The sequence below is a fragment of the Balaenoptera ricei genome, chromosome 6 (genome assembly GCF_028023285.1).
Source record: "Balaenoptera ricei isolate mBalRic1 chromosome 6, mBalRic1.hap2, whole genome shotgun sequence".
NCBI lineage: Eukaryota > Metazoa > Chordata > Mammalia > Artiodactyla > Balaenopteridae > Balaenoptera > Balaenoptera ricei.
The window spans coordinates 81,473,348-81,493,888 of NC_082644.1; positions in this window are offsets into that span (position 1 = coordinate 81,473,348).

Genomic DNA, 20,541 nt, shown 5'->3' on the forward strand with positions numbered 1-20,541 from the left:
CAGAGGGGAAAAAAGAAAATCTTGCTTAACAAGAGGAACATGTAAAATGCCTTCAGCCCAGGAAACACCTTTTATTTTACTCTAAGAATACTCTAATAACTCCAAACTATCAAGCATTAAAAAACAACAGTGAATAAATCTTTACAATTGTCTTATCATTGAGAGTGTAAATGATGTTAAAATATATCCGTGTGTTTCCATCCCAGGAACCACATGAAGCTGCCTTTGCTATGTACTATCTGCTTGTTTTTCTACCTAGCAAGTTACACTAGGATTTAAAAAAAAATTTTTTTTATGATACGCTGGACGAGAATCTCATTGTAAAAAAACTATTTGTTATGAAAATGTTCAAACGTACACAATTGTACAGAGAATTTAATAGTTGACCCTTGGTATCTGCTTTGCATCAACAGTTATCAACTCATGGCCTATCCTGTTTCTTCTATCTCTGCTCCCTAGGTTTTTCTTTGGAGGGGGTGTGTGTTGGGGGCGATTAAAGGGGGATTGAGTATTTTAAAGCAAACCCTAAAAATCTCATTGTATGCAAATCTGAGTCTCACTTTATCTTTAAATCAATTCCAATTTTTGCAAATAGTTCCTATGTATAGTAGGTACTCAAATTATTTTTCCTCATTAATTCTAAGAAATGATTCAGAGACCTAGAGGAGGATGCAGTGAGCATACTCTGGGCTTTTTTGTGTTGTTCCCCCTCTGCCAGATGTTGGAAGAAGTGCCATTGGTGAAGTAGGTGGACCCAGAAGTGGTACGGACTGACCATGTGCTGGATCTTCTTCTTAACACTGGTTTCTCCTTTGCCATCTTTCCCAATTCCCAGTAGGGATCTATTTCCTAGACGAGGGAGTATGTGGTGATAATAGGTTGAAGTTGCTTTGATGAAACTCATGAATTTTTCATGTAATTTAAATATAGATTGGGCTACCAGGGGCATGGTTCTAAGGAGTGCTCTCCTGCTAAGCCTAGGCATTGTGTCTTCAAAGTCTTGCCTCCCCCATGGAGATCTGAGGAAGGAAAATATGAAAAGAAAAAAACCAACTTTGTTCTGCAGTCTTGACTTTTATGGATCCACTTGCTCTCATGGCTCTAGAGTCAAGGCAGAGGAGAGAGGTATTTTACACTCAGAATCTCAGCAACCTGAATTAGTGGCCTTTTCAGATGGCTCTGCACCTATAGGTTGATGGATGGAGTTGGGGGTTCATTTACCCAGATCTGTTCATGTGTTTATTCCTCTCAGTGTCTCACTATCAAAAGAAGGTACTTGGGAGTTTAGGACCTGAACAGAAGTTAAAATGCACTGTAGACATTCAAAGCACACTTCCTGATTGACTGATTCATTTATTCATTTTGTGATTCTAGGCCCTGTTCAGCATTTTGGGGATACACAGTAAAAAAAAAAAAAAAAGGCAAAGTCTCAATCTGCATGGAGTTTATGTCATAATGGAGGAGACAGACAATATGTAAGCAAACAAATAGATAATAATAGTTGTGTTAAGCCATATGGAGCAAATGAAGATGGTGGTGAGATAGCACCTGATTGGAGAACAGAGAGGTAGCAACTTTAGATTAGAGGATATGTCAGGCAGGATTGGCAGGTCAGTGCTACATGAAGTGTGGCCTGGGAGCATCTGCATTATCTAGAAACTTTTCAGAAATCCACATTTCTAAAGATCTATTAGAAATTTGATCTAAAGATGAAAGATCTATTGAATTTTTATCTCTGGGGAAGGAGCTCTCCAGGTGATTCTTATGCATCTAAATTTTGAGAAGCACTGTGCTAGATTATGCAATGACCTCCAAAACCCAGTTTCCTGTTGCATTCCCATCATGGGTCAGCAGGAGGCCCTGCTCCTAGTCTTTCTGTGGCCCATGTGGCAGCAGCTACTGCTATCTTAAAGACTGTTGGTTGTTATGAGGAACGTGAAAAAGCTCTGGAGCGTCTTGCAACTAGACACTCCAATCTGGAATTGACACATCACTCCTGTCCACAATCAACTGGCAAGCCCTGGGCCCATGGCTGCACCCGATCCCAAGAGACCCAGGAAGGACAGCCCTTCCATGTGCCCGGATAAGTGGTGCCTTATGTCTATATTATTACTAATGACTACAAAGGCTAATGCCAACAGTATCATTTCATACCTTTGAGTCATCAGGACTCAGGTCCAACCATATCTGCTGTGGTCTCCTTTTGAGAAGGGTATGATTTAAGGAAGTGGTACTACATAGTAGAAAATGCTTGGACCGTGGTTCCAATCCCTGATATGCCACTTGGGCAATTTATTTAAGCTACTTGACACTCAGTTTTTTTTTTTTCATCTATAAATTGGGGATTATAATACCTTCCTTTCAGGGTTATCACAAAGATAAAATGAGAGAGGGGGTCTAAGGAACCTTTCTAGTACAATTTGTGGCATCTGTGTCTAATGGTAGACAAAAAAGATACTACTCTTTGCGTCTAACAGTAGGCACAAAAGATACTAAACAATGTTACTGATTTAGAGTGGAATAGATTCATTGAATCTTGGGAATTGAAAGAGATCTTAGAAGCCTCTTAGTCCATTATCCCATCCAATGGAGAAATCGCCAGAAACTTCCTGGCAATTGGTTATATAATCATTCACTTGAAACTCTAGTTACAGAAATTCCTCCCTTTTTGAGAAAGTCCTTTTCAACCCAGAATTGTATTTTCAGAGGACGAGTTTATTGATATGGTTCACTCATGCTTGAGGAAAAATGTGTTCTGTGGTCAAAGAAGTTTGCAAAGTTCTGGGTTTGACAAACCAATACAGGTTTTTTTCTTTTATACAACTTCTTAGAGCCCTTCATATTTTCATGAACATTGTGATTTTCTAGAAGAGTGCTCTGTTGTGCAGTGTTTTCCAAATAAGACTTAGGGAATAGTGTTTTGAGAAATATATTATGGCAAATATTGTTGTAAATATTAGACACCTATATTGAAGCAAATTCTGCTGCTTAAAAACTTGAAACTCTTCCTCCTATCTCTGTTCTCTGGAACAACAGAGGTAAATGTGCACTGCTTGCCACAGAGCAGATCCCATACAATCGACGTACGAATCAAAGACGTGGTGTGACATAAAGTAGAATACATCTGAATGGTTGTTGCAGTATACAAAGCCTTTTAATACCAGAGTCTTTGACCCCTGTTGTGCACAAAAATTGATTATCCCAAAACCAGAAAATGGGACAAATAGCCCTTTCTAATAATTCTAATTTAAACACTGAAGAATGTATTTATCTAAAGGACTAAAAGGAAATTGTATGTAATCCTTCTTCTTGAGTTCTCCTGATGCCTCTTATCACTTGGCCACCCCTCTGCAGCCAATATTACTGTGACGTCCAGGATGAACCAGGCAGGAAAGTGAAGGAATTCACCAAGGCCACTGAGGGAGTCTACGTGTCAGATCCCAGAATAGAAGGCGAAGGCGTCTGGCTCCTGTGGTCTTGGCCTGTGAGCAGCCATATCTCCTAAGAGGTCATTTGATGCTAGGAGGGGAAAACGAACTGGCGACAGAATGAAAAGGATTCAGTGATACACTTTCCCTCCTATGACAGCTTCGTGATGAGATCTTCTGATGTCTCCATATCCACATTAGTTATGTAATACAATGAGAAATTGCTTTTGTCATCAAAAGCTTAGGACAGACAATTACAGATCTAATTTGAGCATTTTATTTGAGTAGTGAATAATCCTTTCACATACACACAAAAACACATATAGCTTATCTTTGTAAAAGCTTCAGCCCTGGCTGTGCCACTAATAAACTGTGCAGTTATGGACAGGACATTACCCTCTCCTGAATCAGCATCCTTATCCTTAAAGCAAGTGGGTTAAACCAAATTACCAGTTTTATTCCACCTCCACATTTCTATAACCACGTTACAGAATTTTCAATGAAAGGCATCCTTTCAGTTCACAAAACCAGTTATGTAAGACATAATTTCATCCTTTTATTTAAATCCACTTAAATGTGACTCGGAGCTCTCATGTGTCCAAGATGAAGTTCAATCTCAGACATCACTGGTGTTAACACTTCCCACACAGAAATGTGGTTATATTTCAGTGTCTTGTTCAGTGCCAGAATATCAGCAGACCCTCAGTTCATCAGCTATAGGGCTATACTGTTAGCATGAGTTGCCACTGTGCCCCCTGACCTGATGGCATGGTTCCCTGTGGTTTCAGGGTATCGTGCTTAAGGCATAGGTGCTTATGCTGAGGCTGGAAGCCTGTGTCTACAGTCCTTCTTCCCCGGTGAATCGTGAAGCCATTTCTTTCTTGGCCACCTTCCAAGAAGCTACCATAGTGGATCTCTGTTGTCATGGGACCTCTAAACTTTTGTCTTTTTCAACAATCCAAGAGATTAAAATTATTTTCTCTTTTCTAGTAATCCCGAAAGACATTTGTCTTTCCCCTACCATCTCCAGAGGTTTATCCAGAAGATAAACAATCTCTGAAAAGAATTTTATATTTCACAAAGGATAGGAAGAGATTCGTCTTCAAGTAGCTTCTGCTTTATATAAAAAGTATTTCTGGTGGGATAAGGAAGGTGGGAGGGAGACGCAAGAGGGAGGGGATAAGGGGATGTATGTATATGTATAGCTGATTCACTTTGTTATACAGCAGAAACTAACACATCATTATAAAGCAATTATACTCCAATAAAGATGTTAAAAAAATATTTCTGAAGCAAGGAAATACTAAATGCCTGGCTATTTGCTTGAAACACAGGAAAGGAAAAACAGGGGGAGACAAACATATACTAACATTTTGATAAATTGTAGTGACCAGTTGCTAATACACACAAACTTGAGGATCTATGAGGGAGAAAAATAAACATTTTTAAACATTTTTTATTCCATACATAACATACTTTCAGCATAGAATACTTAAAATCAAGGTAGCAAAAATGAAATTGTATATTCAAAGCATTTATGATCCAACCTCTTAGAGAAAACTATTTTTAATATTTTGGTGTATATATTTTTACATTCTCTCTATGCATAAGTACTATTACTATCATTATTATTGAAGTTGGCTAACATTTATTGTTTGTTTGCTAAGATAGAAGAGGCCTGAGGGAAATCTAATTCCTGAATGATACAGAGACGAAGTCTTTGAATAATGAAAATTTTAAGTAGCCAATATTTATTGAGAATTTATCATATGTGTATATACTAAGCCTTATGCAAAATCCTTTAGGTGCATTTTTTTCATTTCATCTTTGTGTCAAAGCCATGAAGTTAGTTTTCATAGTAGATACTGCTAGACATCTACCAAGTCTCTATTTCCCTCCCTTTCTTCCTAACAGAACTGCAACATTTTTAAGAATCCACCCTTCTCCTTTGCAATTTATATCTCAGGGAAGCTGTCCTATCTCTGGCTTGAGGGATGGGCTTGATTGATGTAAGAATAATTCTATTACAGCAGGTAGTGATTTGTTCAGCCTTGTGAGGATTACTCAATCCTGGACAATGAGACATGAAGAAGAGTAGGCTGGGAGTTTCTGGAAATGATTCTGTGATCCTAAACAAAGAAGCCCAAGAAGAGGCTGTTTCTTCCTTTTCTTTTAGACAGCTGAATATGATGTCATGTTTCTTATTGTTTAATCTATTTTGAGTTAGTGTTTCTGTTTCTTGAGGTTACAAGCATCCCAACTCATACAATATTATTATTTCATTTCTACAAATGATGAAATTCAAGCTTAGAAGTTCAGCAATTGCCCAAGTCAGTAAGAAAGATTCCATCTTGGTTCCATCTGAGTTCAGAATCTCCACTCATAAGCTTGAAATTTATTTTTACTTATAAGTCACTGATCTTTATTTTTTGGTGAACTGGCTGTTCATGCCTTTTGGAAAGGCACAATTTAAGCCCAGTGTATATTTTGTTTTCCGTAATTTCAGATAAAATACTTGTGAAAAGCTTCTCACATAGTTCTTGAAATTGTTCTTAAAGCTGTCACTTCTATTCGTAAATTAACCTCGCCATTACTTTTTATTTTTGTTGTTATAACTCTAGGAGGTACTGTTTCAGTATTAACCCAACACATTTTAAAACATGATGAACTAGCTATAATTTATTATTTGAAATAAGTCACCTGGCTGCACAATGTTTTATTTGGATGTCTCAGGGCATCATCCTAAATAGTACTGTGGTGACTTCTTTTCTCACCACCTATCAGTTTGTAAGTTTCTTGAACACAGAGGCTGTGTATCCTTATATTTTAATAGCTCAATAGAAATTCTGGCCCATTTATGGGAGGAATAGGTAGCAAACTTGCATTTATTGAGTACAAAGTAATGATAGGTAATAGGCATGCTCTAGGGGTATATATATAATATTTTATTTAATCATCAAATAACCTTATGGATTACATTTTATTATCTCCATTTCACAGTTGAGAAAAAGTTCAGAGATGATAAATACGATTCATTCATTTATTCAGTTAGTCAGAAAATATTTCTCAAGCACAGCCTTCCTGCCAGGTGATAGTTGCTACAGATACAATAGTGAATAAGTTATAGTTTCTGTCCACAGTAACTTTGTAGTTAAGGGACAAAGACAAAGAAGGAAAGAGGCAATTATTATAGAGCGAGAATGAGAGGGAAGCACAGGGAATTATGGGAGCAAAAAAGAGGGACACCTGACTAAAATGTAGCAATTAGGGAGGGTCTCCTTGAGGAAGTGACATCTGATTTGAATCCTAAAAAGAAAATAAGAGGCAGCCAGGTAAGGGGGCAAGGGATGAGGTTAGACTTCAAGGGAGAAGGACCCCATGTGCAAGTCTCTAAGGCATAGTGTGAGCATGGTATCTTCCAAGAGGTTAGAGAATGCGGTCTGATGGGGGAGAGTGAGAGATGAATCTGAAAAGGTACTTCACATTTTTGAATCACTTTAGTTGATGTGCTAAGAAAGTTGAATTTTGCCCTGTATGAATTGGGGGGTCATTTGGGCAGAGAAGTGATTTATCTTACTTCTATTTTGGAAAGGGTAAAGAATGGCTTGGAGCAGGGTATGGCAAAGTTTTTCGAAACTAAATATTTTCAGCTTTGTGGGTCACGTGATCTCCATCTTGCCACTGTTATTGTAGCACAGAAGCAGCAATAGACAACATATTCATATGTAAACGTGTGGACATGACTGAATTCCAATAAAACTTTATTTACAAAAATAGGCAGGGGTCAGATTTGGCCAGAGGGTTGTAGTTTGCTGAACCCTTGTTTGGAAGGAAGTGAAAATCAGGAGACAAGAGGCTGTTATAGTAATCCAGTCAGCATTGGTGGCAGTCTGAAAGAATAAAGAGATAATGTAAGTGAAAAGAAGTAGGCAGATTTAAGAGATATAAGGAAATGGTTTGACCAGGGTTTAGTGATTGATTTGATCTGTACATAGCAGAAGAAGGAGTAAACATGGCTCCTAGGGGACTGGTATGAATCTTGGTGTAGATAACTGTGCTCCAACTGCAGACAGGATTAATTGGAAGAGCAGGTTGGGAGAATGAGGTGGGGAAAAAATACAAATTAAAATATCAGTATCCTGGTGGGGTCATTCAGTGGACAGGGGAGCATATTAAGTTTAGGTACTCAGGAGAGCAATCCAGGCTAGCCACAAAGATTTGTTAGTCCTCGACATATATGAAGTACAATTGAATATAGGGGCATGGGAGACACCTTCCAGAAAGAGTGACAGGGAGGAGAGGAGCCGAGGACTGGGAACAAAACCCCAGGGGATACCTAAGATATAGGCAGAGGAAGTGGTTTCCGTGAAGAGAGCTGAGGTGAAGTACCGGGGAGGTATGTAGAGACCAGAAGGAGAGATGTCATGGAAGACAAAGGAATAGAAAAAAGAAAAGACAAAATCAACAGTATCTAATGCTGTGTCCTTTGATTTTTTGGTCAATGACTTTGGATGACACACTATCAGAGGAGGGATGGGGAGGAAAACCTGTTTGTAATGAATTGAGGAGGATGGTAGGGGATGAGTGTTGACATCTAAATGGAGAAAATAAATAGTCAGATGGGGGGTATGTATGATGTGTTTTAATAAAGAAGGGAGAGACTGGATGATACTTACCCTTCTGATGTGAAAATACTTGTTAAGAGAAAGTATTGAAGATACATAAAACGAGGGTAGTTGATGGAGGAAAGTCTCAGAAGAAGGGGATGGAAATGGGTTCCAGGGCCAAGGTTATGCATTTACCCAAAGGCTGCAGCTTCTTGCATTGGGACAGGAAAGCAGGAGGCAGAAAATGTACATATTTTAGTGACTTAGTAGAGGGGAGGGGCAGGAAGCTGAGGGGGTTCTGTTTTCTCTAAGAAGTTTGAGGCAGGGTCTCTGATGAGAGGGAAGGGGGTTTTGCTGTTTGGGAACTTGAAAGATATGGAGAAGGTTGAAAACATCTCTTTGGAAAATTTTAGAGGAAAATGTTTTTGGCAGGTTGTCAGATCATACGTGGCAAGCCCGGTATTGGAATTTGTATTTCTGTAAGTCTAGAACCACTATTTTGTTGAATATACCATGTTGCCAGTGAGACGTTATGCAATTTTACGTTTACATGGGACTATTGCTAGTTACAGGGGACCTATTTCCAAGGACTTGATCCTTCGCTCTAATTTTTCTTGCATAGCATTTATGAAGTGCTAATGGGAGCTTGTCTAAGATGTGCTGTGTGCACAGGGACTCCATATGTCCCCATGTGCTATGAAGACGACAGACTGGATGGGGAAACATTTTAAGATGGACTTTCCCAACACCAAGTAAACAGCCTCCCAAGGCATGGCTCTAAGTGTGTGTAAAGAGGATAGCAGAAAACAATAACAAAGATAAATCTTAAGCAAACCAGGGATCAATGAGAAAATTTTAGCCCTACAAGAAGAGCAACATCCAAGTGAAAATTTCAGAAACTGTCCAGGCCCTACCACAATATTGTGCTTTCTTTATAGATTTTAGGGTTGTGAAAATGACTCTTCCATGCTGTACAATCCTCAGACCAGAGAGTAAGAAGGGGTTGAAAAATTTACTTACTGTATGAAAGTTTCCTGTTACTGCCCTGCTACTTATGGTCAGTCCCTTTCTTCTGGCTCCATAAAGTAGTTATTTATTAGCAAATTTGAAAAAGTCCAGTGTAAACTCACAGGTCAGTGATAAATCCACACAGATTGGGTGATGAGAGTAAGCTGCCTGAGCTAGCTGGCCTTTGAAGGAACAAAACTACAGGGAAAGCTTTACTGCCGTTTCCTGATAAGGTATATTAATTTGTCTAGTCCTATATTATTAGATCCACTCTCTTGTTATCCCAAAGAAGAGGGCTTGTTCTCATAAACTGGTTGGGTCCTTCTAATGTACATCAACAGGAGAGAAACATCAGAGGAAGTTTAAGTAAGTTGGAATTAGAATAGATATTATAATTTGCTCTTTTGTAGGGGGTGGTCTAGACAGAGCATTTCACCAAGTCAGTATTTATCAGTGTACATAAACTTGGCTATTTTGAACATCCCAATTATGTGCTACATTAATATTTTATGTGCAACACACTACATTTCATGGTGTCACTAAAATTAAATCTGACTACTACAAACACTGGCAGCAAACCAAGTCGTGTAAAATGAGGTTATAGAATCACTCACTCAGATGTCTACCCCATTCTAATCATCTCTGTTCAAAGCAGGAGAAGGCCGCATTTCTCCCAATAATAATTTGATAACTTAGATAGTGTTTCAAACATGAAGGTTTGACCTTTCCTCAACATGGAGGTTAATATTCCCCTTGATTCAGGATTCCATCACTTAGGTAATGCTCTCTTCAGAGACTACAGTGACATGATTAGCTGTGGGGGAATGGGACATGCCAAGCCTCCTTTCAAGGACCTGCCGTACATCTTGGAGGAGCCACTCCAGTTCAGGCTGAGAACCGCAGCTCTAGAAATTAGTGGGATTGTGATATATTTGTAAGGTATTTTCTATATTAGTAAAATATTTCTATATTTCATATGTGTATATATGAATTTACCTATGACTGCTAAGAAGAAAAAACAATTAGCCAAGTCATAAATTATCCTTTTCTTCATGTTTTAATTCTGATTACCCAAATGCTTTGTAAGAGATTTAGCCTTACTTGCATTTTTTTATGTCCACAAATAAATGAAAATTTGTTTTCAATCTCACAAGTCTTGCTTTTCATATCTTGAAGCAAGCTGAGCCCACATGTTCAAATGTGGACAGCTCTGTTCTAGACTTTTATGTCACGAGCCATAGGCCAAAGGGACAAGTCACAAAATATGAAATTGATCTTTTTCCTGGGAATGCTCTCTTAGGCATTGTTTTAATCTGTGGTACATGTTATATTTTAGCTGATCTTTATTGCTATTACTAAATATTTATTTAAAGAATTAAGGATTGAAAATTATTTCTCTCCCTTAGTTTCAGTTGAATATGTTAAAGATACCACCCTGGTGGTTATTTTTACTTAAGCAAGATGCAGGTATTTTTCTTAAACTTTCTTTAAGTTAAAACGTATTAAATTTTAAATTAAAAATGATCCTGGGCTTCCCTGGTGGCGCAGTGGTTGAGAATCTGCCTGCTAATGCAGGGGACACGGGTTCGAGCCCTGGTCTGGGAAGATCCCACATGCCGCAGAGCAACTAGTCCTGTGAGCCACAACTACTGAGCCTGCGCGTCTGGAGCCTGTGCTCCGCAACAAGAGAGGGTGCGATAGTGAGAGGCCCGCGCACCACGATGAAGAGTGGCCCCCCCTTGCCACAACTAGAGAAAGCCCTCGCACAGAAACGAAGACCCAACACAGCCAAAAATAAATAAATAAATCAAAATCAGCATCCTAAAACAAAAAAGATCCCAAACCTAAAGTACAGAAAATCATGTAATGGAGTCTTATGTACCCACCACTGAGATTCAACAGAAGATGACAATTTTTAATATTGGCTTCAGAAAGGATATCTAGGATCTGAGCAGTATAATTAATGAGCTTGATCAATGAATGATGACAGCTTTGTTTCTTTTCAATTGTTATTCCTTTTTGTTATTGAGCTGGCCATTGTCTTCCGTATGATGTTAAATAGAAATCTGCTTTTTTTTTTTTAACATTTTTATTGGAGTATAATTGCTTTACAATGGTGTGTTAGTTTCTGCTTTATAACAAAGTGAATCAGTTATACATATACATATGTCCCCATATCTCTTCCCTCTTGCGTCTCCCTCCCTCCCACCCTCCCTATCCCACCCCTCTAGGTGGTCACAAAGCACCGAGCTGATCTCCCTGTGCTATGCGGCTGCTTCCCACTAGCTAGCTATTTTATGTTTGGTAGTGTATATATGTCCATGCCACACTCTCACTTTGTCCCAGCTTACCCTTCCCCCTCCCCGTATCCTCAAGTCCATTCTGTAGTAGGTCTGTGTCTTTATTCCCGTCTTGCCCCTAGGTTCTTCATGACCATTATTATTATTATTTTATTTTATTTTTTTAGATTCCATATATATGTGTTAGCATACGGTATTTGTTTTTCTCTTTCTGACTTACTTCACTCTGTATGACAGACTCTCGGTCCATCCGCCTCACTACAAATAACTCAATAGAAATCTGCTTTTACAAGGAGTAATTCAAATGTTTTACCATTAAGCTTGCTGTAGGATTTAAGGAGATTCATTTTACCAGATTAAGGATGTTTCCTCCTATTCCTAATGCTCTAAGTGGTCCCTCCTCCCCACCCCTCACCCCCAGGAAGAGCTGTTGAATTTTATCACATATTTTGTATTCCTCTAGAGATGGAGGTGTTACTATGATGGTTTTTATTAAGACTTTATCTTTTTAGAGCAGTTTTAGGTTCACAGAAAGTTTGAGGGGAAGGTACAGAGATTTCTCCCATACCCCCTCCCCGCAAAACAGGCATAGCCTCTCCATTATCAGCATCCCCCACCAGAGGGTACATTTGTTACAAGTGATGAGCCTATGCTGACAAATCGTAATCACTCAAAGTCCATAGTTTACATTACAGTTCACTCTTGGTTTGGTAGATTCTATGGATTTGGATATATAATGACATATATCTATCATTATGGCATCATACAGAGTTTTGTTTTTTTTTTTTCACTGCCCTGAAAATCCTCTGTGCTCTATCTATTCATCCCTCTCTTCCTTCAACCCCTGTCAAGCACTGACATTTCTACTGTCTCCATATTTTTGGAGAATTGTCATATAGTTGGAATTGTACAGTACGTAGCCTTTTCAGGTTGTCTTCTTTCACTTAGTCATATGCATTTAATGTTTCCTCCATGTCTTTTCCTGGCTTGATAGCTCATTTAGCACTGAATCATATTCCATTTCTGATGTACCACAGTTGATTTATCCATTCACCTACTGAAGGACATCTTGGTTGTTTCTTCCAAGTTTTGCCAGTCTGAGTAGCTGCTACAAGCAGTGGTGTGCAGATTTTCAGGTGGATGTAAGTTTTCAGCTTCTTTGGGTAAATGCCAAGAAGCATGATTGCAGGATTGTATGGTAAAAGCATGTTTAGTTTAGTAAGAGACCGCCAAACTGTCTTCCAAAGTGGTTGTACCATTTTGCATTCCTGCGAGCAAAGAATGAGAGTTCCTGTTGCTCCATATCCTTACCAATATTTGTTGCTGTCAGTATCCTGGATTTTGGCCATTCTAGTAGGTGTGTAGTGGTATCCAGAAGATTTTAAGGACCTCATTGCTAGTCTAGTTGGTGTATGGGCTTGAATCATCTTTTTTTTTTTTTTTTAATTAATTAATTAATTTTTATTTTTGGCTGTGTTGGTTCTTCGTTTCTGTGCGAGGGCTTTCTCTAGTTGTGGTGAGCGGGGGCCACTCTTCATCGCGGTGCGCGGGCCTCTCACTTTTGCAGCCTCTCTTGTTGCGGAGCATAGGCTCCAGATGCGCAGGCTCAGTAGTTGTGGCTCACGGGCCTAGTTGCTCTGCGGCATGTGGGATCTTCCCAGACCAGGGCTCGAACCCGTATCCCCTGCATTGGCAGGCAGATTTTCAACCACTGCGCCACCAGGGAAGCCCCCTTGAATCATCTTTTAATCACTAAACTGTTTTGCTATACCTTTACCAGGTAGCCTGAATGCCCTTTACTGAAATTCTTAATCTTCACTGAGATGCTAAACTGATTTCTGTCACTCTTCGGTGTCAGAACAGACATTTTTGCATTTGAATCTTTACATATTTAATCGGTGGAAATTCAGAACATTCTCATCACTTTAAATCAGCTTTAGCCCCAGGGAAGTAACTTAGCAAAGTAAAATAAAATGAAATAAATAAGTAAAATGTGTGAATACATGAGATATGTGGGTGGTGGAAAGAGCAGTATTTATACTCAGAGTAGTGCCTTTCAAAATTGATTTAGCAGCAAACTGTATCTTTAAACAAAATGTAACCAGAATGCCAATGTGAAAAATGGATAAAACAGAGCATCTTGTATTGGTAGCTTCAGGGTGAGCAGGGTGGAATGGGGACTTGGGTTTGTTCCTAAGAGGCAGCCCCCTAATTTTTACCCTTCTTGGCTCTGAGAGGTCCTTCAGACTTCTAGGGATATCACAGAACATTGTCTATAAAGCACTTACCTAGACAATAACTCATATTTTGACAAATATTGTAGATTTCATATGTCCAAATAGGCCTTACTTTAAAAAGTTATCTTGGGAACGTGCACATTTCTTTCAGTACATTTTTTATAGTTGAAAACAATGCAAACAAAAATGTAAGAAAAGAAAATAACTTAGAATTTCTATTTACACTAATAATAAATATTAATACTTAGACTTCTGTACCTCCATAAAGAAATCACCATGGAAGGTTATATTTGTATTCCAGTCATAGTAACGTTGTTCAAAAAATATCAGAATTACTCATTGAGTCCATTTATGAACCACTATAGAAAGCAAATGTCAATTAATTAAGGTAATAACCTGTTTTGAGGACAGATGGTATTATCTTCACTGGCTGGATCTTTGACTATTTCCAAAAATCAAAGCCAACATCAAAAGGCTGAAGTTTTGCCATTACAGCTATTCAAAGCAAAAGGAATTGCAAATGCCAAGTGTAGCTCCAAAAGAAAAGTTCCTAATGTGATATGACTATGAACAATCACAGCATCATTCAAATAAATGCGGAACCTCCTTTATGGTGATTGCCTTAAAGAATTCTATGTTCCTGTGACTGAGTTGTGGTATGCTTGTTCAAGAAGGGTCATGCCTGGTAGAGCCCGAACAGAATATAGTGTACAGAAGATGGAGAGCAAGCAAGAAGCAAAGGATTTCTTGGTTGGGTGAGGCTGGTGAATCTTGTTACAACCTAAAGGGCAAAAAAGGTCAAGCGTGGCCACTGGGAGTTAGTGGCTAAGACTGAGAAATCAAATCAGTGTATGGGCTTAAGTGGAGAAAGGAATCTGACGGGCAGGTGCAAAAGAGAGCAAATTAACAATTTTTATAAAGCATGATTTTTAAATCATTGAAAGGACTTTAATGAAGGGCTAGGAGTGTGGTTGACCTAAGAAGGTAGCTTTGGTACAGTAGAAACCATTCCAGATTTTAGTTAGAAGTCATGGATTCCTTTCCATCCTCTACCACGTATCAATGGTCTGACCTTGGGAAAGTCATTTGACCCCATCTGTGTTCATATATTATTTTGCCCATATCTCTGTCACAGCTCTTATTACATAATAAGCCATTTATGCATTTGTCTTCCTTCTTAAGCTCTGGGTATTTCAAGACAGCCTTCTTAACTTACTCATCTTTGCATTTCCTAGTGCCTGGAAGAGAGACTGGCACAAAACAGGTGATCAGTCATTGTTTGTTGAAATAAAATGCAGAGTTGTGACTACTGAAGTGAAAAAAGCTCTTTGTGAAATGCAGAGGACTATAGAGTTGTAGACCATTTTTTACTAAAAATAAAAATCTGAGAACTGATTCGTAACATAGGAAATGAAGAATTCAATAAAAGATATGGCTCCACTTTATATTTTAATCCTTTCAAGTTCAAGAGGGTTGAGATAGTAAAGTGTTTTCAGATGTGTGAGTGTAGGCAGAGGTTGGCATTAATTCTAAACAATAGAAGTGACTGCAGTTTGGGCTTCTCTGGTGGCACAGTGGTTAAGAATCTGACTGCCAATGCAGGGGACATGGGTCCGAGCCCTGGTCCGGGAAGATCCCACAAGCCACGGAGCAACTAAGCCTGTGCACCACAGCTACTGAAGCCTGTGCTCCACAACAAGAGAAGCTACTGCAATGAGAAGCCCTTGCACCGCAACGAAGAGTAGCCCCCGCTCGCTGCAACTAGAGAAAGCCCGCACCCAGCAACGAAGACACAACGCAGCCATAAATAGATAGATAGATAGATAGATAGACAGAAGTGACTGCAGTTTGACTGGACTCTTCAGGGATCATGTTCACATGTTCATGAATATCACAGGTTGTTCAACTTGCCACTCACCTGGTAGTAGAATTTTGCTATGAAAGGACTAGATTTAATACCTGATTCTCTTTTGGTGACTTCCATAGGCTTTTTTTCTTCATTCCTTTGTGCTCTCATGGAGAGGGGACCGGTATTTTCCCCTGGCTTGAGGTTAATTTGAGTCACAACTCGGCATCGAAGAGAGTGTCTCGTCGCATACTTTGTGTGGCACCAGGTTGCCATCTGGGGGCTTGCGTTTCATGTTTCGTCAGACATCCTACAGTGCAGTTATCTATACCCAGGCAGAAATAAGATCCACCTCTGCCTGAGCTGGCCTGGAGACTTGCCCATGATGCCAGCCTTCTCTAGGAAATACAGGAAATGCTTCATGATGCTACAGACCTTGAGGAGAATAGCTTTGACGGAGAGTAGGTCTCCTAAACTCAGACTTTGAGCTTCTTCTGGGATGACTCCGGTGCAGATGAGATGAAAGGAAAACAAAACATTAACAACCTTTTTGACAACCCTCCAACTCTCGAATTTAATTGCAACCAGCTTTCCAGGAAGGATGCTGAGCTACAGAGTTCAGTATCTTATCAGGTTAGACCATCTCATTTGATAAGTCCCTCCCCATTTATTATTCTCCCATTCCATCCTTGAAGAGCAATTGTTCCCAAGGATAACTCCAGCTGATTATCCAGAGGTGTCAGGCATGATTAATACCCTACTTTACATCATGCATCATCTTTTTTCCCCTTAGGGCCCCAAGAGCAATGTCCTTTTCTGCTCCTTGCTGCCACAACAAATAAGTCCCCCTGTATTGTAAGTACAGAAAGACATATTTCCTGATGTCTGTGCTCTGCACAGCTTAGCAGATTGGATGGCAGTAGTTAGGATCGTCATAAATTCGATGCTGGCATGATATGTCTAGGGTGCTGCCAGAGGTCAGACTCATGGAACTGCCATAAATGGCTCCCCGAGAAATGACAACCAGAAGTAGTACGAAGGTTCTTCTCACCCCTCCCATCCCAGTCGCAGCAAACAACAAAAGGGAACCCAGGAAGTCTGAGCATTGTGTGAGCTGAGAGCTGTCATCATAACCCATGTGTGGTGTGTGTGCTGAGTTTAAAGCCTTGTGGTGTCAGAAGAGCATGCGTTTCAGTCGAGCATCAGAAGACCCAGCCTCAAGGAACTCCTCTTTTCTCCTTCAGGTTTACACTGAGTCAGGTGAGGAACCTCTTTGAGCTTCAGTTTCTTCATCTTTTTTTTTTTAAAAATTATTAGCACCTTTAATTATTATTTATTTATTTATTTATTTATTTTTGGCTGTGTTGGGTCTTCGTTTCTGTGCGAGGGCTTTCTCTAGTCGCGGCAAGTGGGGGCCACTCTTCATCGCGGTGCGCGGGCCTCTCACTATCACGGCCTCTCTTGTTGCGGAGCACAGGCTCCAGTCGCGCAGGCTCAGTAGTTGTGGCTCACGGACCTAGTCGCTCCGCGGCACGTGGGATCTTCCCAGACCAGGGCTCGAACCCGTGTCCCCTGCATTATCAGGCAGATTCTCAACCACTGCGCCACCAGGGAAGCCCCCAGTTTCTTCATCTTTAAATGGGGTTAATAATCCATAACTTGCCATACGTGAGGATTAAAGCCCATATTATATACGAAAGTGCTTTGTAACCTGCCAAGTGTCATAGAGACATGAGGAGTTCGTGTCTTCTGCTCTGTGCTGGAAATTGAGGTACTGCTTCCTTCTTGGTCTCCATGTCAATGCGTGTAGGTTCACCTGGCTGCTTCTGCTGTCCTCCTGCTCATCTAGCTTTGCTCTGCTGCGTTTCCCTGACGTCTGATTTTGGCATGACCCCTGGCTCTGGATGGACACCTCCCAACTGCCGTGTTTGGCTTCCGTGTGTGCCCTGAGCCCCAGTGCTCTGCCTGCTTTGCCCTCTAGTGTGTTTTTGGCCTCCATCCTGTGTTCACTCATTCCGGGCACTGCCCTGACTCTTCCTCTTCTGCCAGGGGTCTATAGTTCCACCTGACAAAGTGTTTCAAGAGCTTTGTCAGGTTGTTATAAATGGGATTCACAATACCCTTAATCTTGAATCCAAGTGGAATCTGATTTTGTATGTGTAGAGGTTAGGAAGCTAGATTTTTGTCTTCCAGATGGGATTCTGTAAGTTTTAAGTAAGCATTCTTGGATTGGAGAGGACATACAATAATTAAAAGCTCAATAGTAGTCTGAAACTAAAGTAGCTTAGCAAAACTGACTTTGGCAGTGGGCCAGCGAGGAAAGAGAGTAAAAAGCAAAAGCCTCTTAAAGGCTTCATGTTAGTGTGTGTGCTTATGGTTAATTTTTATTTTGATATAATCGTAGAGTCACGTCCCCGGCATACTGAGAATTGAGAATTCCCGGACTTGTGTGCAGAACATAGCCCTGTGGGGAGAAGCAGCCCTGTACACACCAGCCCTTCCTCGCTCCCCACCTTGCCTTGTCCTGCTCTGCAAGGGGCTTCGCGCACACATGTGTGGGCACTCCGTCCGGCATGGCTAAGCTCTCTCTGCATCCACCCCTGTTCCACAGCTTGGGCCCAAGGATGTGCCTGTTGGCTCTGTCTACAAGACAGATAAGGGAAAGTCCAGAGCAGGTGGAGGTTGTTTGGTCAGGAGATACTGGGTTCATGGTCTTGAAGGGGACAGGTCAAAGACTCCGGGTAGGCATATGCCCCCAGCCATAGGAGGCATTCAAGAGTGGGCTCTGGAATGTATGAGTCCCAGGGCAGGGGCCTTTGTCGTGCTGTAAGTGCTGGACTCCAAGCGCAAGGACTTAAAATGTCTTCTTTTCTTTTTATTAGAACTCACGAAAGATTTAAAGAGGATTTTGGCCTCCCTCCCCATCCCCCAGGCCAGGATAGCTAGAGTCCCATATGGGGACAGAGGAGACAAGATTCCATCATTGGCCCAGAGAACACATCAGCTGGCTTTTCTGTCTGTGCTTTCCTCATTGGTGAAATGGGAGTAGTTTCCTCTTCCAGGGACATTTAAAAAAGATAAATGTTGAGTTTCAAGAATCTGAAGAAGTATACCCTTAGTTGATGAATGAGAGGGAATGACACGAACGTCTTTCCTCCTCTCCCAGAAAGTTGAGTTCCAGGACTGCCTGCCTTTGGGTCTAGAAATTCCACAGGTCTCCCAGCGGGAAAGCTAGTTACTCTTTAGAGTCTGGATGCTAGTGCCAACTGTCACATTCTTCCTCCCATGACTTAAGTGCTGAGGGCTTATTTTTCCCCAGTGTGCTTTCAATCTCTCTGTTTTTCCATTCAGGTGCGCCCCAGCCGGCCAGGTGGCTTTACACTGGGGATGCAGAGGGTGCTGCCAGCTTCCTGGCTTCTCTTCAGTGCACAGGCGAGGGCAAATGGGGCTCTAGAAACAGGCCAGGGACATCTGACTTGGGCCCTAGTAATCATCTCTCCTTAATGGCAGAGAAGAGCGTGTGCCTTTCTTGGGCGGAAGGAGGAAAATCACAGATGTGAAAGTGATGAGAGGAGAAAATGATCTGGTTCATTTGGGAGGCTGAGCCAAGTTTTCCTCCCTTCCTTATTTGATCCTCCTGAGTTTATCCCTTCCCTGCAAATAAGCACCTTGAGGCAATTAAAAATGCTGAGCTCTCCAGTGCTATCATACTGATTTGGTCTTCACAGGAGGAAATTAGTTCTGAGACAACAGTCAACAGCCTGTCCTTCGAGGTGGCTCGGGAAATACAAACCTCACAGGTATTTAGAGCCTTTCTGCTGACTAACTGCCTTCGAATGGAAGGCTTTGCCCATTGTCTTTGCTTTCTGAAAATGCCATAAATAATTGGGACCATGACAGGATTAACTGTGGAGTCAACTGTCACCCCTTTCACTGGAGGTGGAAATACAAATGAATGCCTTAAAGTGCTAACATTTTTGCCTCCTGAGGGTTACATTTAAAGAGCATCTTTCAAATAACTGTGTGTCTCCCTCAAATCACTAAAACAAAAGGTAAACCAAAACAGGCCAACAGCTACCAAGAGGGGACAATTTTCCCCTCAGCTGAGGCACTATTTGCCGAATTACAGCCTAGGAGTGATTTTTATAGCCAAGTTATAAATGGCTGCAAATCAGGAGGTTTTGATGGAAATGCGGACTGACTTTTAGCAGTATTGATGCTTGTGAGTGCTGCTGTGAAAAAAATGTCCTCCTTCCGCCATCCGACTCCCCAAGCTCTTTAATTCTTGTAAATAATGTGCTCGCATCAAATCTTGCACTGAAGCTGGTCAGTGAAGCAGCCAGGGGGATATGATTAAGGAATAAAAATTCCCATTCTGGGTCAGGAAACACAGCCATGGGTTTCATTTCTGATCAGTCAAGTGGCGTGCGTGTGAACACACACACACACACACATATACACACACCCCTTCTAATGACACAATTATCTCTGATCAGAAGTGAAATGGTTAATTGCTTCCCCTTCCTCCAATCCCCCAACTAAGGATAACTGAGAGCAGGAATGAGGCTCTCCCTGACCTCTATGCCTGTGCATCCTCTTGGCGAAATGTCTTGATGTGGAAAATAGCAGCGCCCTTCAGGCCTCAAGTGATTTCTTTCATTTCACGGTATCAGTGATGAGAGACACTCAGTGTTTTTTTTTTTTTAACATCTTTATTGGAGTATAATTGCTTTACAATGTTGTGTTAGTTTCTTCTGTATAACAAAGTGAATCAGCTATGTGTATACATATATCCCCATATCCCCTCCCTCTTGTGTCTCCCTCCCACCCTCCCTACCCCACCCCTCTAGGTAGTCACAAAGCACCGAGCTGATCTCCCTGTGCTATGCGGTTGCTTTCCACTAGCTATCTATTTTACATTTGGTAGTGTGTATATGTTAGTGCCACTCTCTCACTTCGTCCCAGCTTACCCTTCCCCCTCCCCATGTTCTGGCACCAGGTTGTGGTACAGATTCAGAAATTTTGCCTCTTAGTCAACTATTTGATTGCTGTGAATTAAGCAGAGATAGTCACCGTTACCTCTGAGGGACATAATTCTAGCCTCCCTCACATGAA